Source organism: Ictidomys tridecemlineatus, chromosome 4 (assembly GCF_052094955.1).
Source record: "Ictidomys tridecemlineatus isolate mIctTri1 chromosome 4, mIctTri1.hap1, whole genome shotgun sequence".
Taxonomy (NCBI): Eukaryota; Metazoa; Chordata; class Mammalia; order Rodentia; family Sciuridae; genus Ictidomys; species Ictidomys tridecemlineatus.
In genome coordinates, this window is record NC_135480.1 from 108470603 (window position 1) to 108491807 (window position 21205).

The window sequence follows — 21205 nt, forward strand, 5'->3', positions numbered from 1 at the left end:
CCGCGACTCCAGGCAACGTCAAGTGTAGTGGGTGGGCACATTGTCCTCAGTTCCGCATTTCCATTGGTCGGTGCTGGTCGGTTTGGGGCCTTGGCTCAACTTCGATTGGATAGATTCGCCTCACCACGCCCCATACCGCTGTCAATCATATTATTCTCTCTAACTGGACCATTGGTTTGTGTTGCCTGAGGGCGGGCTTTTGGACCGGAGAGCGGTTTCTCCAGGTTTCCTTCGCGGTCTCCATGGAGACTGTACAGCCTCGCGGTGAAGCAGCTAGGACAAGTAGCCCGCATCTCCAAGTTCCGAGACCTGTACAGATATCAGTGCAAGTTCCGCGGTCTGATACACCTCTCAGTCCCCTACCCACTGATTCGGGCGGGGCGCAGGTTTTGAGGGTTGCTTCTAGGCCTAGTCAGAAAGAGTCGCTAAAAATCCGCTTGGCGGGAAGTGAGTCCAAAGCGCTAGTTGTAATAACGTCGCGTTTCATTTATCCTTACCTTGACTTCTTTTTTTTTTTTTTGGCATTATAGCCGGTAGCTACTTCGAAGTAGACTGAGGCAAGGGTCATTCTACCCAAGTCCACAGACTGGGAAAGAGATGTAGGATCAATCAAGTAAATCCTTTGCTGCCGCTCTTCCAGGCAGCTGCAACTGGGATTGGTCCACGCTTTTAGCAGACTGCTGTTACCTAACTGCCAGCCAGAATTGCCCATAGACCCAAAGAGTCATCCATCAGGCCAATTAAAGGAACCAGGAGAAAGTCTGTGTGCACCACTGTGGAATCAGGAAGGGAAAACAAACAAACAATACCAGCCGGACACGCTGGCGAACGCCTGTAATACCAGCGGATCCGGAGGCTGGTGAGTTCAAAGCCAGCCTCAGCGAAAGCGAGGCACCAGGCAACTCAGTGTGACCCTGTCTCTAAATAAAATACAATAGAGCTGGGGATGTGGCTCAGTGGTCGAGCTCCCCTGAGTTCAGTCCCCGGTACCAAAACAAACAACAAACAAACAGTACCAAATTTGAGAGCAAGTGTTTAAACCTTTGTCCTTAGACAAAACTATGGAAACACCATAAATCAACTATTCAATCTGAATTAGGGAATTCAACTCCTGGATCAGCTTTCTGAATGAAACGGAAGATGGGTGAATTTCATTGATTGCCGACATAAAGTTTATTCTGTCAGTGGTTCATTTGCAGTGTCATTAACTAACAAATGATTTCTTATGAGTTTAACATCCTAACCTTAGTTGGTCCAGTGAGGAGCTCTGTGGTTAAAAAAGCCATTATTTTGATTAATTCATTTCATTGGACTTGAGTGTAAACTGTAGAATATGCATCATTAGAGACTGTGAAGATACTCAAGAAATAAGATACAACGCCTTAATGATGTTTGGGTGGTTTTCTAATGTTAGGTTGAGAACACAGGAAACAACTAGCAAGCATTTTAAAGCAAGATATAACAGTGGGTCAAAACTAATTTATAGCTCATTACTCCAAAAGGTAATGATACCTCATGTTTCAGAGCATTTGCAGTTTTGTATTATTGTATTTTTGTTCTTGTATATTCCAAGGAAATTTTGCTTTGACTGGAGTTAATGTGGGTGTGTCTGCATGATAGAGCAAGAACAAAGCTGGACCCTTGCTTATGGGTAGAAATCGGAAAGATATAATAGAGATGGAAAGGAATTTAGGGAGAAGAAATAGTTTGAACAAGGAGGCTAAAAGAAGAATGAGCACTGAATATTTGCAGAATAACATGGAAACAAATAGTGGAAAATAATCTGAAGCTAAACTGGTCAGAATCAGTTTTTGGGGAAAGTGGTCAAAAGTCTGAGATTGAGAATGTTAAGTTCCTTCTACTTCTAATGATTAAATTTAAATTATAAATTAAGGATGGGCATGAATGAGGAGGCATTCCCAGTTTCTTACATCTTCTTGAATGGACATAACATTTCTAAGTTTTCTCTCCCCAAAGAAGGGATTTTTATCCCAAGCTTCTCCTACATCTTACCTCTTAACTGGGTGTAGGTATTTGTTTTCTGGTTCAATGATATGAAATTGAGAGAAGTTCTGTCACCATCTTCTGCCATCTCTGAATTGAAGTTGTGTGCCCCAGTCTAGAGGAGATTGATTACTTGATCATACAACCTTTCTCTTTTTAAAAATTGTCTTCTGTATGTTTTACTGTACCTCTTCACATCACTCCCCATCTCAGCTGTATAGAATGTGTGTGTAGGTACTTGTAGAATGCACACAGGTATCATATGCATGTCATTTTATTAAATGGTAATTTTCTTCTCTCCTTAAAAAACAAGTAAAAGCAACAAAAAGCAATGTTTATTTCCTTCTACTCAGTGTAAAATCATTTGTTACTCTGCCTGATAGAGCTAGAAGGGCAACAAAAAGAGGTCACTAGGGTTATGAAGTGTGGGTAATTTCAAGAGAAGATGTGAAGCTTTCTTGCTCTTTTTAGAGTTATCAAATTTTTTTCAGCCAGGGAGTTCTGAATGTTATGTATATATTTTCTCATGTAAGATTATTTCAGCATTTTGTAGGTCTAAAAGTGTACCAAAAAATGAAGTAACTTTTATTTATTTTTTTCTGTAAATTATTATTTTTTTAAGTGAGAGATGAGAGAGAGAGAATTTTAATATTTATTTATTTTTTTTTTTTTAGTTTTCGGCGGACACAACATCTTTGTTTGTATGTGGTGCTGAGGCTCGAACCCGGGCTGCACGCATGCCAAGCAAGCGCGCTACCGCTTGAGCCACATCCCCAGCCCCAGAAGTAACTTTTATTAGGCTGACGCTCCAAAGCTACTACCATTCCATTCTGCTAACTGGGAAACTGAGTAAACAGAAATTTCCCCCCAGTACAGTGTTCATAGTGAAGCCAAGTTACTGACTTTCTGACACCACCCAAAATAACCACCAAGATTTTTTAGACCATAATATTTACCTGAGGTTATGGATCAGGGTTCAACAAACTATGGTTTGTGGGCCTAATCTGGCCTGACATCTATTTTTGGTATGATTTGCAAACAAAGGACAACTTTTTACATTTTTAAATAGTTGGGAAAAATCAAAAGAAGAAAACTACTTGTGACATATGAAAATTAAATAGAATTTCACAATCCATAGTGACGTTTTATTGTAATACAGGCATGGTCATTTTTTTTTTTTTTTGGTAGTCTATGTCTACTTTCTCTGCAACAGCAGAGTTAGGCAGTTGCCACAGAGACTGTAGGGTCCATAACTTAAATATTCACTTTCTTTAAGAAAAATTTGATTCTTACAATCTTAGACATCCCTAAATAAATCAGTTCTGATGGATTGTTATAACTGAAATACTTTAGAAAAAAAATAGTGTTAATTTTTAGAAACTCACATTGATGAGGATAAGTTACTTCTTTCCTAAAATTACATAATCAGTAAATAAAGCTGGTACTAGATGCTGGGCTCCATTGGTCCAAAGTTTTTTTCATCCATGCTATGACTTTTCTCATGCAGAGATTACCTTATTTAGAATTGGGTGGGTGATATATATATATTTGGAGGCAAGAAAAATTCATCAAAACCTTTCCTAATATTAATCTCATGTCTCATTCATACTAACACAGTGCAGTGTATATTAATTAAGGAACACTTGGATATTCATGATTTATTTCAGCTATTTTGAGTTATCATTATTCCATTTTTCTCACTTCTCAAAAAGTGTTTGCCCTATGTTTTAGTTAACTCTTCATGACTATAACTAGACACCCAAGACAATCAACTTAAAATGAAGAAAGGTTTATTTTAGCTCATTGTTTTAGAGATTTCAGTCCACAGTTGGTTACATGGCTTTTGGACCTGCATTGTGACAGCACATCATGATGGGGAGTGGCTGCTGAAGCAAAGCTACTCACCTCACAGGGGTTGGGAAGCCAAGAGGAATGGGCTAGAATCCCAATATCTCCTTCGAGGACAAACCCTCAATGATCTAATTTCCTTCCACTAGGCTCCACTTCCTGAAGGTTGCACTACCTACCAATATGCCATGGGCAGGGGACAAAACCATCCATGTGCCTTTAGGGGACATTTATCCAAACCTTAGAAGCCATCATGAAAAACTTACTTTCCATCTTTTCTCTTTTTAAAATTATTTCTTTCCTCTGTTTCAACAAAGGAATTTGGAGGTGAGTTTCTATTCCAACCTAAGATAGTTAAAGGAGGTAAGAATGATTGGAAAATCACAACACACACATTTTTTACTCCAGCCTGTTGGATAAGCCATAAATGTGGAGGGGAGAGTATATACAAACCTGCTGAATTGTGAGGCTTAATGTGTATGTGTGTATGTGGGCTTTTCTGGACAGACTATTCATAGCTTTTTATAAAACTTGTAAGGGTCCATGACCCTAAGAAGATTTTGAATTATTGGATGTAAAGTTGATGTGTTTAGGGGAGAAAGCTGCTCAAATGGGTGGTGGTGGAGACTGATCCAGGTTCTGGGGACTGTAAGGTTTTAGCTGACATCAGGGGAGAGCTCCCTGCCCAGTCGCATCAGTCCAAAAGTTTTCTCCTCTCTGCCACTCAGAGGTGCTAAAAATTCATCAGATTCACAGAATAGTTGAACTCAGATGATGATAAAATCCTAGTATAATTCTCTCCAAAGAATGTTCTGATTAATAGAAACTGCAGAGGACTAATTTCATGAAAATAGCAAATGGGATTGTTTCAGCTGAAGCAAGCTGGGAGAGTTGGTGCTGACGCCAAGCAGGAAGGTGCAAACAATCCCATTGTGCAGAGCTGACAGCTCCAATCTTGCTGCTTATTTATTAAATGTCTTTCCGCTGTAAATTATTAAGCCTGGATTTGGGGAGACAAGAGAGCTGACAGAATAAGACAATAGAACGGAAAGCAAACCTGGATCCCTTCCTTCAGTATTAGTGTAGTATTGTGTTTTGTGAAAAGCTTTTGCCCTCCTCTGTGTTAGAGAAGGGGGAGGAATCTCTCTTTGGTGAGACTCAGAAATGGACAAGACAAGTAACGTGCTTTTGATTTCTTATTACAAATAATTTGCTACTTATTACAAATCAGAAGGGATTTCAGAGAAAATTCAACCTGTTGGCTCAATTGACTGACAGATATTTTGTCTATTCTTTGAAAGTGTTGTTTTATTCAGATAAGAAAGAGCTTGATCTGCCTTAATATTATGAAGTAACATTAAATGTTTGAGGGTCTGAAGTGGCCTGATGGAGTTCATTTGGATTATTTGATAGTCAGAAGGCCTTTCACACCTGCAGGGAGCTCTAAGGTCTATTTCTTAAGCTAAAGAATGGTAAAAGGTGGTGGTTAGGGAGGAAGTTGAACTCCGATTATACTCATTGTCAACTGAAAAGCTAGAGTTCTAATATAGAAAGGAGTGTTTGCTTTCTGTGAATCTTAGGTTCAGCTTTTAGCCTTCTGTTTTCTGTGAAGGGCAGGGGGCAGTGCTTCTTGGCTTAATATTACCTGTTATTTGCTCAGGGAAAGTAATAGTATGCACATTAGTGTGGATGCCTAAGAGAGGGCCATTCATTCCTTATCTGTTCATTCATTTAACAAATAGTGTTATTGTGTGCCTTTCACTCTTCTGGAAAATGGGTGAGGTGGTGAGGAATAAACAAAACAGTCCCTGCTCTCATGGAACTTGCATTCTAGTGGAAGGAGCGCAGTAATCAATAAATAAATATATAATATAACTGATGGTTCTACATGAGGTGAAGACTGCAAAGTGGGGCACAGGATTAAAGAATGATGAAGGAGCAGGCTGGATGGGGGAGCTATTTGATATAAGGTGACCAAGGAAGACCTCTCTGATGAGGTGGCATCCTAGCAGAGACCTGAAGGAAATGAGTGAGAAGAGGAGCTATCCTGCCAAGAGCTAAGGGCCCAAGAAAGCATGAGAGGAGGAGCCAGGTATAGTTCAAGAACAGTAAGGTGGGGAAGGGTCCCCAGAGGGGGACTTGCAGGTCACTAAGAGAGCTTGAGCTTTACTTTGTGAGTGAGACAAGTTGGAAGAAGTTGGAGGAGTTTCCAAGAAGAGAAGTGCCATGATCTGACTCCCTAAAAACCAAATGCAGAGTGAGTATGCCAAGTACGCTGTTGGTAGAGTCCCTGATGGGAAAGGGCTGCTTCCGATAATATCAAGGCACCAACTAGCTTTGCGTGATTCCTCCCTGGGAGGTGGCATGAGAAGGCTCATCTCATTTCTTCTCATCTGCAGGGTGGGTGGGATTTCGTACTTATTTGTAAAATGGAATCCTCTCCTAAAGAGTGACAAGGATGATGATAAGCTGGGATTTAATGTCCCTTTGTTCTCCTACAAAGTAGGATGAGGATATAAAACCATCAAACAGCAAGAGAGAGAATCTGTCACCACCAGCCTCTGGGTTTGCTATCCAGGCATCCTTTTTGAGGAACTGATATCAACTGGCTGGCCAGAGGAGAATTCTGTGAGTTTTGATTTCCTCAACTTTTGCAAAGAAGGAGAGGAAGAAAGGGCTGAAGCCAGAGAGACACAATACCGGGCAGCTGCCAGGAGGATATATATGGCAAACTCAGCTGGAGCCCACACGGGAACATTTGGTGGGTGGGGAGAAGGAAACTCAAAATACTTTATGGGAGAGCGTGAGAGCATTAGAAGAACCATGGGGTTTCTGGATCAGCAGATGTCTTGAGGCATCGATATAGCCCACAACAGGGCTGAGCCCCACACTTCCTTACGGGACCTGCAAAGCAGCTAAAAATGTTCCTGTCCATCTGGGGTCACACCCAAGTCCACTCTCTGTTTGTTCCACAAGGACATTTCAAGACAGGGTCAAGCTGAAGCTCCAGCTATGAATGAGAGAAATGGACAGACTGGGCTAGGGATATAGCTCAGTTGATAGTGTCTGCCTCGCATGCACAAGGCCCTGGGTTCAATCCCCAGCACCACCACCAAAAAAAAAAAAAAAAAAAAAGGAAAGAAAGAAAGAAAATGGACAGACTTAAAATGATGGAGGGATTGAAAAATATGGGGAGGAATCTTATTTGAGCTGTCAGCTGCTCAAATGGAAGGACTTTTCATGGATTGGTGCTGTGTTCTAGGATTGAAAGTCCCAGTATTTAGGATAGAGACCCGAGCTAAATCAGGATCAGGAAAATAATTACTGATATTATTTTCAGAAGCTCACGAGTATCTAGATGTGGCCCACGTTGAGAGTAAAGTCTCACAAACATTCTACTTTTATTTATTTAATTGGAGAAAAGCCTCTGTGATCCCACACCTATGATCCCAGCTACTCAGGAGGCTGAGGCATGAGGATCACAATCTTGATGCCAGTCTGGGCAACTTAGGGAGACCCTGTCTCAAAATTAAAAAACCCAAAAGATCCGGAAGTATAGTTCAGTGGTAAAGTGCCCCTTGGTTTGATTCCTAGAATGGGGGAAAAAAAAAAAAGAGGAGGGAAGGGAGAGAGGGACACAGGGAGGGAAATCACAGTTTGAAATATTTAAGTTGCATATGGGTGAGAGAAATGGCCATTCCCTGAGTGGATCAAGATTTCCAAAACCCTCTGTTACTAGAGACAGTGTCTCATTTGGTAAACTCCAGATTCCTTTGACCTTTTGGTCATGTTTTGGCTTAAAGAATAAAGGCCTGATGCAATGTAGGTCAGCAATTGAGCAACTACATCCATTTACCTAATGGCAATGTTCTAGAAATACAGATTTGAAGATAAGATACAGTCCCTTCTCCACACATTGTTCACATTCTACTACATGAGACAAACAAGGAAAACAACCTGGTGACAAAGGCTACCTCAAAGGCAAATCTGGGCTGCTTTCACTGTGCAGAAGAAACTAGAGAGGTCAGGGAACTTACCCTTTGTAGATTAGCCCCTGAGAGCAAGAGGAAAGGATTCTAGGCACAGGGCGGGTGGGGTATGTGGTAATCAGAGAGAACATGGAAAAGTAGGTGCTGGGACAGTAAGTTGGGCATGTCTGTAGTATAGGGTGTACTGGGCCTGAAAGTGGGGGAAAGGGGTCTTGGAAATATGGATCACAAAAGACTTAATCAGGAATTGGACATTATCCTGAATATTCTGACTAGCCACTGAAAGATTAGATATTACAAGTTTTATAAACTACGAATACAAAATCTTCTTCCATAAACCTTATGAATTCATTTGGCCTCCCACTTCAATGTATTCAGGGTTGGGGGCTCTCGATTTCCTCTAAAGCTGCCCACTTTGTTGTTGGATGGCTATCAATCTTAGAAAGTTCTTTCTCATATTGAACCAAAATCTGCCTCCTCACAATTCCTACTCATTTGCGTCTAGTTTTGCCATTTGTAGCAACACACAGAAGGACATTTTAAAAATATATGAAGGTACCTGTCAATCTTTCTCTAAGTTTTCAGTTTTCCAAGCTTCCTCATTTCCACAGAGCTCCCTCATTCTTTGTGCATTTCATTGTTTCTCGACTCCAGTCACAGGTATCTAGATGAACTGAACTATGGTTTATTAGTGCATCTTTTAGAATTGGGTGTTAAATTATTGCTCATAATTCTTCAAATCCGCTGTGAAAGACGTGGGATACAGAGATGCTATTATTGCTGCTTTTGAGCTGGACAGATAGGATCTTCAGTGATTCCAGTGACCTTAGTTTGATACCAGTCACCTCTCACTCTGCTTTCAAAGCTTTTGATTAATAAAGCTTCTACTTCTCCTGCACATCCATTGCTGCCAAGTCAAATCTCCACTGTACTTTGTATATGAAATTTATTTTGAAATCAAAACATAGGACTTTGCATTTGTATAAATTGTATCTTGTTAGTTTGAGTCTAACATTCAAGTTTATCATTTTTAAAAGTCTCAATTATCTTTCCTATGATATTTGTGGATCTCCTTTCACATTTGGTAAGTGTTCTTATCCAAATCACTAACAAAAATATTGGCTGGGAGGGCTGGGGATGTGGCTCAAGCGGTAGCGCACTCGCCTGGCATGCGTGTGGCCCGGGTTTGATTCTCAGCACCACATACAAACAAAGATGTTGTGTCCGCCGATAACTAAAAAAATTCTCTCTCTCTCTCTCTCTCTCTCTCTCTCTCTCTCTCTCTCTCTCTCTCTCTAAAAAAAAAAAAAATATATTGGCTGGGAGAAAACTTGGTAGCATTGGAGGCCTCCTTCAATTTTTGGTAGCATTGGAGACAGCTTCAATTTTGCCTAATGACCCATTTTACAAGATTATTTATAAAATGGAAGATTTAATAAATAATTTTATTTAAATAAAGGTATACCACGTGTGGCATTTCCTACCACTGGCATCAATAAGCATATATTGTCAACCTCCTAACTGCTAGGCTCTGTTAGGTGTGAGGATATAAAAATGACCAAGGCGGGCTGGGGTTGTGGCTCAGTAGTAGAGAGCTTGCGTAGCATGTGTGAGGCACTGGGTTCGATCCTTAGCGCCACATAAAAATAAATGAATAAAATAAAGGTATTGTGTCCAACTACAACTAAAATTATATATTTAAAAAAGTGACCAAGGGGTTAGTTTTGTCTTAGAGAACTCACATCTACCAGAGATGATGAACATATATATACCAGTTTCAAAAATAATATGGATATATATTTAAAATATGCATTACTCTGATTTGTATTAGTGGGATATAGAGATTCAAAATATAATATGTAACATATCATATTATACATTTGCAGTATTGAAGTATGTCAAGAACCTGGAGAATAAAGAGATTAATTTTTCATAGGAAAAGAGAGAAAGAAGGGCTTCACAGTAGAAATGACCTTTGAACTGGGTCTTAACAGAGATATAGGCATTTTGTGAGATAAATGGATAAGGGAAATAGGAAGAAATTCCAGAATGAAGAAAAAAGATAAGCAAATGATGAAGGAGTGAATGTCCTTGGAAATGTTCAGGAGTGGCATATATTCTAGTGTGGGTAGAGCACCAGGCTCAGGGAAAAGGGAATCAGAGGACAGTTTGTGAAGGGTCTTGAATGCCATGTTAAGGAATTTGGGCTTTATCTTACAAATGAAGGGTTCAGCTAAATCAGAAATCTTTAAGCAACAGCATAAGATGGTCAGATTCATGAACTTCATAACTCTATGCACAAGGAAATAAATTCAATTTGGCAGAATGATCTTTGTGAACCATTTTTTTGTTTACTGAAACATCTATCTAATAAATACCTCAATCTTTTTCTGTGTGTTTTTGTCCTACTTTTTCAATGTCTAGGTATTTCCTGACTATTATTTTGACCTTTTGGCCTCTTGCCTTTTTTTTCCCTTTTGACCATTTGTATTCTGCCTTCTGCTGGTTTATATGTTTACCCATTGCTTGTTTTGACCTTTAGTATTTAATATCCTCTGACTGGCTTGCTAACCAGATAATGAACTACAACAATCCCCTGACCCTCAGTCCTGGATTTGCCTGCACTTTGAATTTCCCCCTTGATTTCAGTTGCCCCATTCTGTTGTGACCTCTGCACTTTGTGTCCTGCTTTGGATCTAACTGGGTCTCATCCTTGTGCTACATTCTTTGACTCACTTCTTTTATTCTAACTCCCTGACTTGTACATTGTACCTGTCTGCTCACTTTGGATCCCAGTTCTGACAATAAAATGCAGTCGCTCCTTTCTAGAAGCTATGGTATCGTTGAAAAGAAAGCACTAACAACAAGGAATTGTGTAAGTTATAATTGATTGGCAAATCGGATGCACTAACTTAAAGTGCTCTGTGAGTTTAGAGAAAGGATTGAATGGAGAAATTCAAGAACCTTGGGAGGAATGTTCCTTTCTAGGCAACTGCCTTTAAGGAAGATTTGGGTATTTGGGATGTAGACATTTCCTTGGAAGGAAGAAGGGAAATATAGGGCGGAACTTCCTCTGGACTTCCCTATCATTGGCTCCAAAGCTGCCTATGTTAGAGGAGCTACCTCGTCTGCCATCTAGTGGTTGTTGCCATCGAAACCTTACCCGCCTCAAGGAGAGAGCAATTTAACGCCATTTCCAACTTAAGCACCATATCTACAGGGCGTGAAATTAGTTCCAGCAAGCAGCAAATTTGCTGCTAATAAAAATATTTAGCGATTCACTTGTCTTTAAATCAGCAGCAGAATATTCTTTTACTTGCATCAACGCTTGTTTCTCCCAATTCTAATATTTGATAATCAAGCTAGAGTTGTTTAGCTAAAGCTGTGAAACAGCAAGTTCTTCAGCTCTGCAAAAATTTGAGTTTCCTGAGCAGAAATTTGTATTTTTCTTCTTTTGGTCAGAAATAGGCCTAGGTGATCCTTGGATCATGGAAATAGAGTACTTTCACTGGTTTGGGGTCTTGGAAATAAGTTTTCATGCTCATCCATCTGCCCAAATTAGTTCTCAAGTCATTGCACATGGAGAATCTGGGATGCTAAAGGAGGACACGATTTCTATCTCATGTTTAGACATATCTTTACTCTGCCTTAATGCCAAACTCATTTTAATTTCCTGCCCTTTTTTTTTTTTTTTTGGTGAGAGTTCTCTAAAGATCCCAGAGATACTATAGAATTCTAAAACACTGTTTTCATTAATTCAGCAAACATTCATTAGGCACCTACCATGTGCATTCATTGTTCTAGGTCTTTCTTTTGGGACAGAAGTATCCCAAGGAGCCTAGTGTGAGAGTAAGATGAGAGGCGGACCTGGCCCATGACACCTCTACTTTAGGTTGCTGGAACAAAGAGCCACACTAGCTCTGGTATATCCTTCTTTTCCTTAAGGAGCTCATAGAAGGAACAAAGAGCATCAAACATTATACCTCTTATCACCTGATGGCCTGTGGGCCTCTGTTGGAGCAAATATCTTGTCTCAGAATTCAAACAATTTAAAGAAAGAGTGAGGTGGCCTCTAGGGATTCTGTCTTCCACTCCAGAGAAGCCCTGGCTAGATCACTTTTGTTAGGAATCAGCCAGCATGAGATGCTGAATGAAAGCTGGCCTCTTGTTAAGAAAGGGCCCAGGGCAGGGCTGATAAAAGAGAGTTAGAGTGAAAGATGTGAGGTATACTACCTACTTAGCACTAACCTCACTGATAGAAGTACCAGAGAGGGTAAAATGGAGAAAGGGAGTCATACTTGGCAGTGGCCAAGAGACCATCTTGGAGGCTCAGGAACCGGAGACATGTCTCCATGTACAACAGAAAGGGGTACTATGGTTTGGGGATCAGAGCATGTGGGCTCCATCCATTCTTGGATCTTTTCTCAGGGTCATGATTTTTATATAGCCCCTCTTTCCCCTTGATATCAGTTTCCTCATCTGTCAGACAGATGAACTTGACTCCTCATCCCAGGTCCCCTTACTACATTGAGAAGGGTGGGATCATGGCAGCACTAAAGAGCTGTGAGAGACCCACCAAAGCGGGCTATGAAGAATGTCTGGGTTCCTCTTGCAATGGAGAACATGACAGCATGCTACATCAAAGTCAGATGAAGCAAGACTCTTCTGATGGTAAGGGATACAAGACAGCAAGTGATGTCACTTGCTCTGGATGCTGCTATGTAACTCCCCCATCATGTTTCAGTCTAAAAATCCCAAATGTCTGGGACTCAGTGAGTGTCTACTGAAGTCCCTAATGATAAAACCTTGAGGATTTTCTTGGAGTTAAAGTAATGGAAATTACCAGGTGCAAAATGTTGGGGAAATATAAAAAAGGGAGTATAAACTCTGTCAACTTAGTAATTAAGCAAGAACCAGAATAAAGATCAGGAAAAAAAAACTTAGTAATTAAAACAGAAATAAAATGCTCTACAATCCTGTTTTTCTTTCTTACATGTTAGCCTGCAATCAAGTTAGACTTTCTGGGAGCCGATGTCCAAGGGAAGTGTGGATGACTAGGAGAATGCAAGTGGCAGATTGCTGAGGTCATCCAGGACAGAGCATAGCTCATGGCCACTGGGGAGCAGGAAACAAAAAAACCAGATAAAGAGCCTATGAGAAGATTTGGAGAGGAAGGAGGAAGCTGGCAGATGGAAGTCTTGAGGTCCTCCATGAGCCCCTTGACCATAGAGGCAGCGCTGACAAGTTAGGAAAGCAATGACCCATTGGAGCAAGGACATGGGCCCTCTGTTGGGCATACTGATCCATTTGCACCTTACTAGCTGCTTCACATCTCATTGTCTTTCAGGTCAGCTGTTCATGTCTCCATTTCCCAGTCCAGCAGCCTTGCCTCCTCCAGTTACCACAAGGGCAAGAGGTCTTTGTCCTTATTTCTGGCAAGTGCCAGAGCTGGGTCAAAAATGAAGCAGCTTCTGAAAATGGAATAAAGGTGCTTCTAGGTGTCAAATTCCCATCTATCCCTTGGGCATTTCTCATAACAGCAGGCCTATCGTTACGGTTTCCAGGGTCTTCCTTGAACTGTTGCACACATAAGGTAGACCCCAAGCAGCACTTTTGAAAAGTCCTGATCAAAATAACTCCAGGAGGTTGACAATTTCAAACCTAGGCTGAGCACAGTATAGGATCAGAATCAATAGTCAAAAGGCTGTACAGATAGAGAGACTAATGCTCAGACACATTAAATAATTCTGCAATCTCAGAATGCAGGACATGGATGATAGGATAGTTCACAAAACAGCTGGCCATTTGCATTTCTAAGGGGTTAAATTGGTGAACTTCCTTAAAATTAGATATTTCAGAAGTTAGGGATCAACTAGTTGATTTTTTTTCCCAAGGAAAACTTAATTACCTCCCTAGTCCTTGCATCAAGGATACAGATCATTGAAATCAAAACTAGATCCTGTGTACTAAGAGGAACCAGTAGCACAAGCAGGACAACTAAAAGAAATGTCAATTAGGACACTCACCTTCCAGAATGGAGGATCATGTGAAGTGTCAAAATGAGAAATGGAAACAACTTTCCTTAAGAACAGCGTGACTTCCGAATAAGAAGATAGACATTTATGTCAAAATGCTTGGGTTTGAATCCTAGCTCTACCTCTTCCTGGCTGTGTGAGGATGTTTTTGTTTTGTCATCTAGAAAACTAGATAAAAGTTACTTACCTTAAAGTTTTATTTAAGGCAATGAATGTTAGATATTAGTCCCTCTAGTGATTGAACCATGACAAATATTTACAAAGCCTTTTAAAATGAGACGTAACATTTATATGAGCTCTCTCTGTTTAACATAACTCAAAAACTTAAAAAGAATAAAAAAATGGACTCACTGCACATTTTTGATATTTAAGCTTGGTGAAGGTGCTGGGCCATCCTCCTCCCCATCTATTTCTTGTTGACTCAGTGAAATTCCCATAATGGTTATCGTAAAGCAGGGTTTCTCAGCCTTGGTACTATTAACATTTTGAGCGGGGTAATTCTTTGTTGGGGGTGCAGGGCTGTCCTGTGGATGGTAGGATGTCTAGCAGAATCTTTGGCCTCTGCCATCTAGATGCCATAGTAACCATATTGTGATAACCAAAACTATCTCAACTGCAGGGACAAAATCACCTCAGTTGAAAACCATGGTTCAAAGTCTTTCTTTCTTCCACAGACTTGTAACTTACCTTCCAATACCCACTTTCAGTGGATAATATGCCTTCTGTTTTCCTTAGAAAGAGGGCATCTGATGCAGGGGCAGTGGTGCAAACATGTAATTCCAAAGACTTTAAAGTCTAAGGCAGGAGGATTGCAAGTTCAAGGCCAGCCTCGGCAATTTAGCAAGATCCTGTCTCAAAATAAAAAAATTAAAAAGGCTCCAGTGCAGAGAGAGAGAGAGAGAGAGAGAGAGAGAGAGAGAAGAAGGAGAAGGAGAAGGAGAAGGAGAAGGAGAAGGAGGAGAAGGAGAAGGAGAAGAAGAAGAGGAGAAGGAGAAGGAGAAGGAGAAGGAGAAGAAGAGGAGGAGGAGGAGGAGGAGGAGAGGAGGAGGAGACAAGATAGTAGGTTTTTAAAAAATACCCCATTCTTACCATTCAAAATTCATCTGGATATTCACCCACCCTTTCCTCTTCCCCTTTGGTCTAGACTTACCCTCCCTCATTTCCTAGACTAATTATAATTACTACAGGTATGTCTTTTATTAAAGGTCAGCCTAGGCACAAGCCACCCTGGTGTTCACTGCTGTTCGTGTTGCATTTGTCTGCTCTTTAGCCATCTGTCTTTGCCAAAGCCATTTCTTTTTTCTAGGCAGCACCTCCAGTATTTTTAAATAACAGTTTTGGCTATCTCAGCCAAAGCTACTAGCCAGTTTTTTTCTTCTTTTTCTTCTTCTTCTTCTTCTTCCATTTAATCTTCATGTTTCCCTGAAAAGTAAATACCAGTCTCAAAATTTGTGAGCTTTCTCTGATATCTGAGGTGTGGTCAGGTAGACTCAGCTACCTCCCCCTCCCTGATATTTTAACCCCATGCTTCCAGCTTCCCGTATTTACTCCAGGGCTATTCCTTAGGGATCACCTAACTGCCAAATCCAGGGGCCTTTTCTTGTTCTTTAATTTTTCACTTTCTTTAAAGCTCTTAATGCTGTTGACCATCCTTTAGTTGAAAACATTCCCTCCTTTGGCTTTTAATTTCTCTGGGCTGAAAGTTGGGAGAATTAATGAAAGTGGTTTCTAAGACTTCCTTGGGTGCTGGAATCTTACACATTTCAAATCCTCTTAGCTTCTGTTTGCAGTCAGCTACAGTCAGAATATGGTACTTTCAGAACCCACAGGGCATACGGAAGGGGTGGGCAGACTCCTCGGCAGCAGATGTTGCCTACTGGAACCTAACTTTTTCAAGCTTTGCTTGTTTTCCGCGGGTACCATCACTATTTGAACCCAGACTTAAAACCGCAGAGTTACTTTGGATTCTTCTGATTCCTCTTCCTGCTCCTTTTCCCCCTCCCTGCCTCCTCCTTCTCTCTTCCTTCTCTTTCTCCTTCTCCTTTTTCTTTTTTAGTGGGTTTTATGTTTTTTTTTTCCCTTGCTGTCTGCATAATCAGATCCTAAATCTGGCTTCCACAGTATCTTTCTTACTTTTGTCCCTATCAGCCACTACCTTAACTCAGGTCTTCATATGATATATATCTCCCTTTATTTTATTTATTTATTTTTACGTGGTGCTGAGGGTTGAACCCAGTGCCTCACATATGCTAGGCAAGCCCTTTACCACTGAGCCAGAACTCCAGCCCCTCTCAGTCTTTAATAAATTAATTTTTTCTCACAGCATTTAGCTCCCTATTTTCTGAACAACATTATGCTTCTAATGCCTGATCCCCACACCCACCGCAGCTTTGACATTGCTTTCCTCTTCTGGAGGATGATAGCTTAACTCTCTAACATCTCTCTCCTCTTCTTCCCCCACCCCCACTCCTCCTCCCTTGATTCTCCTAATTGATCACTGTAGAATTTTTATTTAAATTGGTGTTCAGTATAGTATTATGGTAGGGAAATAGTGTTTACAACGAAGACATGTAGTGTAGAGTGATGACATTTCCTTTCTTGCTTATTTTGTTTTTGTTTTTTAAGTTAATAGTGGTGCTTTTAAAATTTGCTTAGTTTTATGGGTACCTATCACTAAGTCTGCTCCAATCTTTCTAGGAGAAATATAAATTCCCTCCACTTTGGCCATGGATATCAAATAACTTACCAGTTCTCTACGAGTTCAGTTTAGTTTTTCCCGGGGACATGCCACTGGTCTCTTTCTGATCCTGGGTCATCATCAGGCTGCTGCTTTTTTGTGCAGCAGCATTTGGGGGATTTCTTTCAAGCCCTTCCTGTGAGCCTCTGACTTCCTGGACACTATACCTGCTCTTTCTTAGTGTCTTCTTTTGTTTTGTTTTTGCTGTGCTGGGGGTTGAACCCAGGGTCTTGTGCATGCCAACATTCCATCCCTTCACTGTGCCTCCCTGATGTTCTGATTCTTTTTCTTTGCATGCCTCCCTTTTTCTTCTCTACATTTTGGGAATTTCTTCTCCTTACTCTCTTTTTTTTTTTTTTTTTTTTTTTAAGAGAGAGTAGAAGAGAGAGGGGGACAGAGAGAGAGAGAGAATTTTAACATTTATTTATTTTTTCTTAGTTCTTGGCAGACACAACATCTTCGTTTGTATGTGGTGCTGAGGATCGAACCTGGGGCGCACGCATGCTAGGCGAGCACGCTACCGCTTGAGCCATATCCCCAGCCCCTCCTTACTCTCTTCCTTTCTCTCTCCCACCTCCCTTTCTTGCTATCATTTAAATATTTCTGTTTTTAATATATCAGCTGTATTGCAATACGAAGGTCAAAAACTTCACCCATTTATGTATGTAAATGGGCTGGATGTGGTGATGCATGCCTATAATCCCAGGAACTCAGAAGTCTGAGGCCAGAGGATCACCAAGTTTGAGGCCAGACTCAACAATTTAGCAAGACTGTGTCTCAAAATAAAAGTAAAAAGGGCTGGGGATGTTGCTGAGTGGTAATGTACCCCTGAGTTCAATCCCCAATACCAAAATAAATAAAGTATACAAATAGTTTTTTAGTATGCTCACTGTTGTGTGTTCATCACTACAACAATCAATCTTAGAACATTTTAGCATTCCCCAAAGAGACCAATCTTATACCAATTAAGTAGTCAGACCACATTATCCCTCAACATTCTCCACTAGCACTCAACAACTGCTAATCTTCATCTGCCTCCATAAATCAATTATGGGCATTTCATATAAATAGAATCATACAATATATGGTTTTTGTGACTGACATCTTTCACTTACCGTGATGTTTCAAGGCTCATCTATGTGGTAGCCTGCCTCAGTACTTCAGTCCTTATTAGGGTTGAATAATATTCCATTGAATGGATATACCACAATTTATTTATCTTTTAATAAGTTGGACATCTGGGTTGTTTCCATTCTTCAGTTGTTATAAATAATGTTTCCATGAAGAAGATTCTCTATGTATCCCTACTCTTCTGAAGTTTTGTAATGACATTTTTTATCCCACTTTTTCATTCACTGGCTGACACCAGACAGACTCTTTCTCAGTCTGGGGCATAGCAACCTTTAGTTCTGGGAAGTATTCTTATATATATTTTGTCTTTAATCATTTCTTTAATTCTTTCTTTTTTTTAATCTAGAATTCCCACCTGTTGGATTTTGAACTTTTAGACTGGTTCACAAATGTTCTTATCCCTTTTCTTTGATTTTCCATTTTGTTCTTTTTTCTGGGAGAGCCCTTCAACTCTTTTCCAACTTTTCTCTTTGGTATTTTATTTATATGATGCAGCTCCTTCTTGATCACTGTTCTTTTCCATAGCTTCTTGTTCTTTTGGGGAACACAATGATATCTCTTAATTCTCCTGATAGTGAAGCTATGCTTTCTGGTTTTGTTCATCTCTTTAAAATTGCTTCTTCTGTGACCCAATCTAGACATTTCTGCCAGATTAATTTTTCTAAAGTATAGCTTAAATTACATGTCTCCTTAGTTAAAAATCCTTCCCACTTCCCCCTTTAGTATGAAATCATAATATTAGAAAAGGCTTGAAGGTTCTTTGGAGGCTCTTGATGCATGGATGCTGTCCCCAGTGACTCTTGGGCATCTCTGGTCAAGAGGTGCTCACTCCCTCACCAGCGCATCCATTCCATTATTGCAAAGGTCTGCTGATTAGAAAGTTCTTCCCCTACATAGAACTAAATTGTCACTTGTGAAACTTACAGTTGTGGACCAAAATTCTGATTTGTGACACTCAATTTAAAAGCTTGATATCTCTTTTATGTGACAGCACATATATGCTTAAGTTACTGCTACCATTTTTCTCCAAATCTTCTCTTCTTCCTTCCCTAATTTTTTAGCTAATATTGCCTATTGAATAATGCCCAAAGTACCCTCTTCCTGTATTTAGGGCCTTCTGTGACATGATGTGACATGATTTTAACCTTCTCTTACAATGTCATCTCTCATCTTCTTCTACTTTCTCCTTCACTCTAAGAGCACAGACTGCCTTTTCATTTGGCTCATACCCTGTTCTGTTCCTGAGACACTCTTCTTCCTGTTAAGATCATTTCTATAAGGGCTGGAGATGTAGCTCAGTGGTAGGGTGTTTGTATAACAGGTGCACAGCCCTGAGTTCAATTCCTGTCACTGCAAAAGAAAAAAAAAACAACATTTCAATTAAAAGATTGGGAATGATTCTTGCCAGATTGTTGAATCCTTTACTTTGTGGGGGATGGAATGAGTTAAAGGGGAATATGGATATCTTACTTTAGATAGATTTTTTTTTCTTAAAAAGCAATAGGATTGTTAATGATCTTTTATTTTTATGCTATTCAATGCATTTTTCAAATGCATAAAAATTAATTTTAAAAAATTTTAGTTGTAGATGGACACAATACCTTTATTTTATTTTTATGTGGTGCTGAGGATCAAACCCATTGCCTTCCACATGTGAGGCGAGCGTTCTACCACTGAGCTACAACCCGAGCTCATGAAAATTAATTTTTAAACATTAATTGACAACAAATTCTATCCATCAGTTGTAATCCTTATAAAAAGTTAAATAGCCTCAGAAACCTTTGATTCTTCCCTCCTTAGTTTTTTTATTCTGAATACACAAAGCATTTGGTAAGTTGCTTTCTTATTGCCCTTACACTTTGTATCATAGATATTTGTATGCAAGTCTTAACTTATTGGCAGATTATAAGCCCCTAGCGACCAAGGATTGTGTCTTGCTCATTTTTTGAAACCCTGCCTTATGTACTAGCTAGCAGGGGCACAGTATATTTTTATAGAAAGGGTGAGCAGGTGACTCACATTAATGTTTACTTATGTTCCTTCAGGCACCTTTCTTTGTTTTTCTTTACATGGGGAGAGAGAATTCTGAGTCCTGCAGCCTCTAGCCAGCTTTTCCTGCAGATCACAAGGCCTCTTTCCCAGGCTGAGAGTTACTGTTGGATCAGGGTCTCTCTTTCACCTCTCCTGCTTCAGGGTCTGGATGTGTGATGCTAGTCCAGAGATCCATGGGGACCCTGAAGACAGCAACAGCTCTGGAGATGGAGGGGCGGAGGGTGGAGAGGAGACCCACTAGGTCAGGGCTATGGAAGCAAACCACTTTTTGTCACAAAAGAATATTAAACAAGAGGGTGAGAGGAGGGGAGATGTAAATGAGGAGAAGGAGTGGAAAGCAGAACAATATGTCCAGCTGGCTTGAGGCAAAGACGTTGCCCAGGTGTGAGGAAATATATACCTTCCCCGCACCCCACCATAAAACTGTCTTGTCCCTGTAAGGCAGAAACTGTGTCTCTTGAGTCCTGGGGCTGTCTTGGGAGCTGGAAACACTTCTCTGTCTTTCTCTGTCCGTTTCTCTCTCTCTCTCTCTCTCTCTCTCTCTCTCTCTCTCTCTCTCTCTCTCTCTCTCTCACACACACACACACACACACACACACAAATACACCATATTGTTCTGCTTCTACTGTCCCTTGTTGGACAGGATGTAATCATGTCCGGCAGCTCCTTGCAGCAAGTACTGATTTGGGTCAAAGGGGTCCCCGTGCAACCTGATTCTTGAGGATGCCTCTGGTTATGAAGAGAAGAAAAGATGAGTCTTTGCTTGTTGCCCTTACACTTTGTATCATAGATATTTGTATGCAAGTCTTAACTTTTCCCTTGATTACCACTGGCCCAAGGGAAGATTAATTGTTGTTGAGTTACAGAGAAAAGCAAATGAAGTGTGTTGGTGGGGGGCACTGCTTATTGTCACAGGCAGATGTTATTTTTTTTCATTTTATGTTTTGGATTTTGGATGCACACAGTTGAGTCCCTCACATTCTTGTTTTGGGAGGTGCTACAATCATTTTGATGATTTATTGAATTCCTATCTTCTTGAATCCTTATTTCCCCTTTCTATCTCCCTATCCCCATTTCTGTTCCCCTATCCCCATTTCTGTTCCCCTTTGTCCACTAAAGGTATTTACTCTTGATTATTTACTGTATTTCTTAGATAGGGCTCTCTGGAACAAGCTCTGAGATGGGAATTGCATGTGATTTATTCTTGAGGTGATACTCATGTGAAGGAGTAAGGCAGGTAGGACTGGACAGAAGGGCAAGGTGACCCCTTCTGCATGTGACAGCAGCTCAGGACTGAGCTGAGCTCACCCATGCTCTGAGCCCTTCAGAGTCTTTCCAAACTAAAGCAAAAGGAACTGAGACTTTTACATCCTGCATCAGTCAGCCAATGGCCACTGGATGGGATGTAA

General features: G+C 40.5%; 1 long non-coding RNA gene across 1 annotated transcript; it reads left to right on the forward strand.

Annotated features, from left to right (window-relative positions):
* The first annotated feature begins 175 nt into the window (after positions 1 to 175).
* LOC144377222 (uncharacterized) lies at positions 176 to 3601 on the forward strand. Its single transcript, XR_013437977.1, has 3 exons — positions 176 to 329; positions 645 to 859; positions 2679 to 3601. It is a non-coding gene; the product is annotated as an uncharacterized LOC144377222 (long non-coding RNA).
* The last annotated feature ends 17604 nt before the right edge of the window (positions 3602 to 21205 follow it).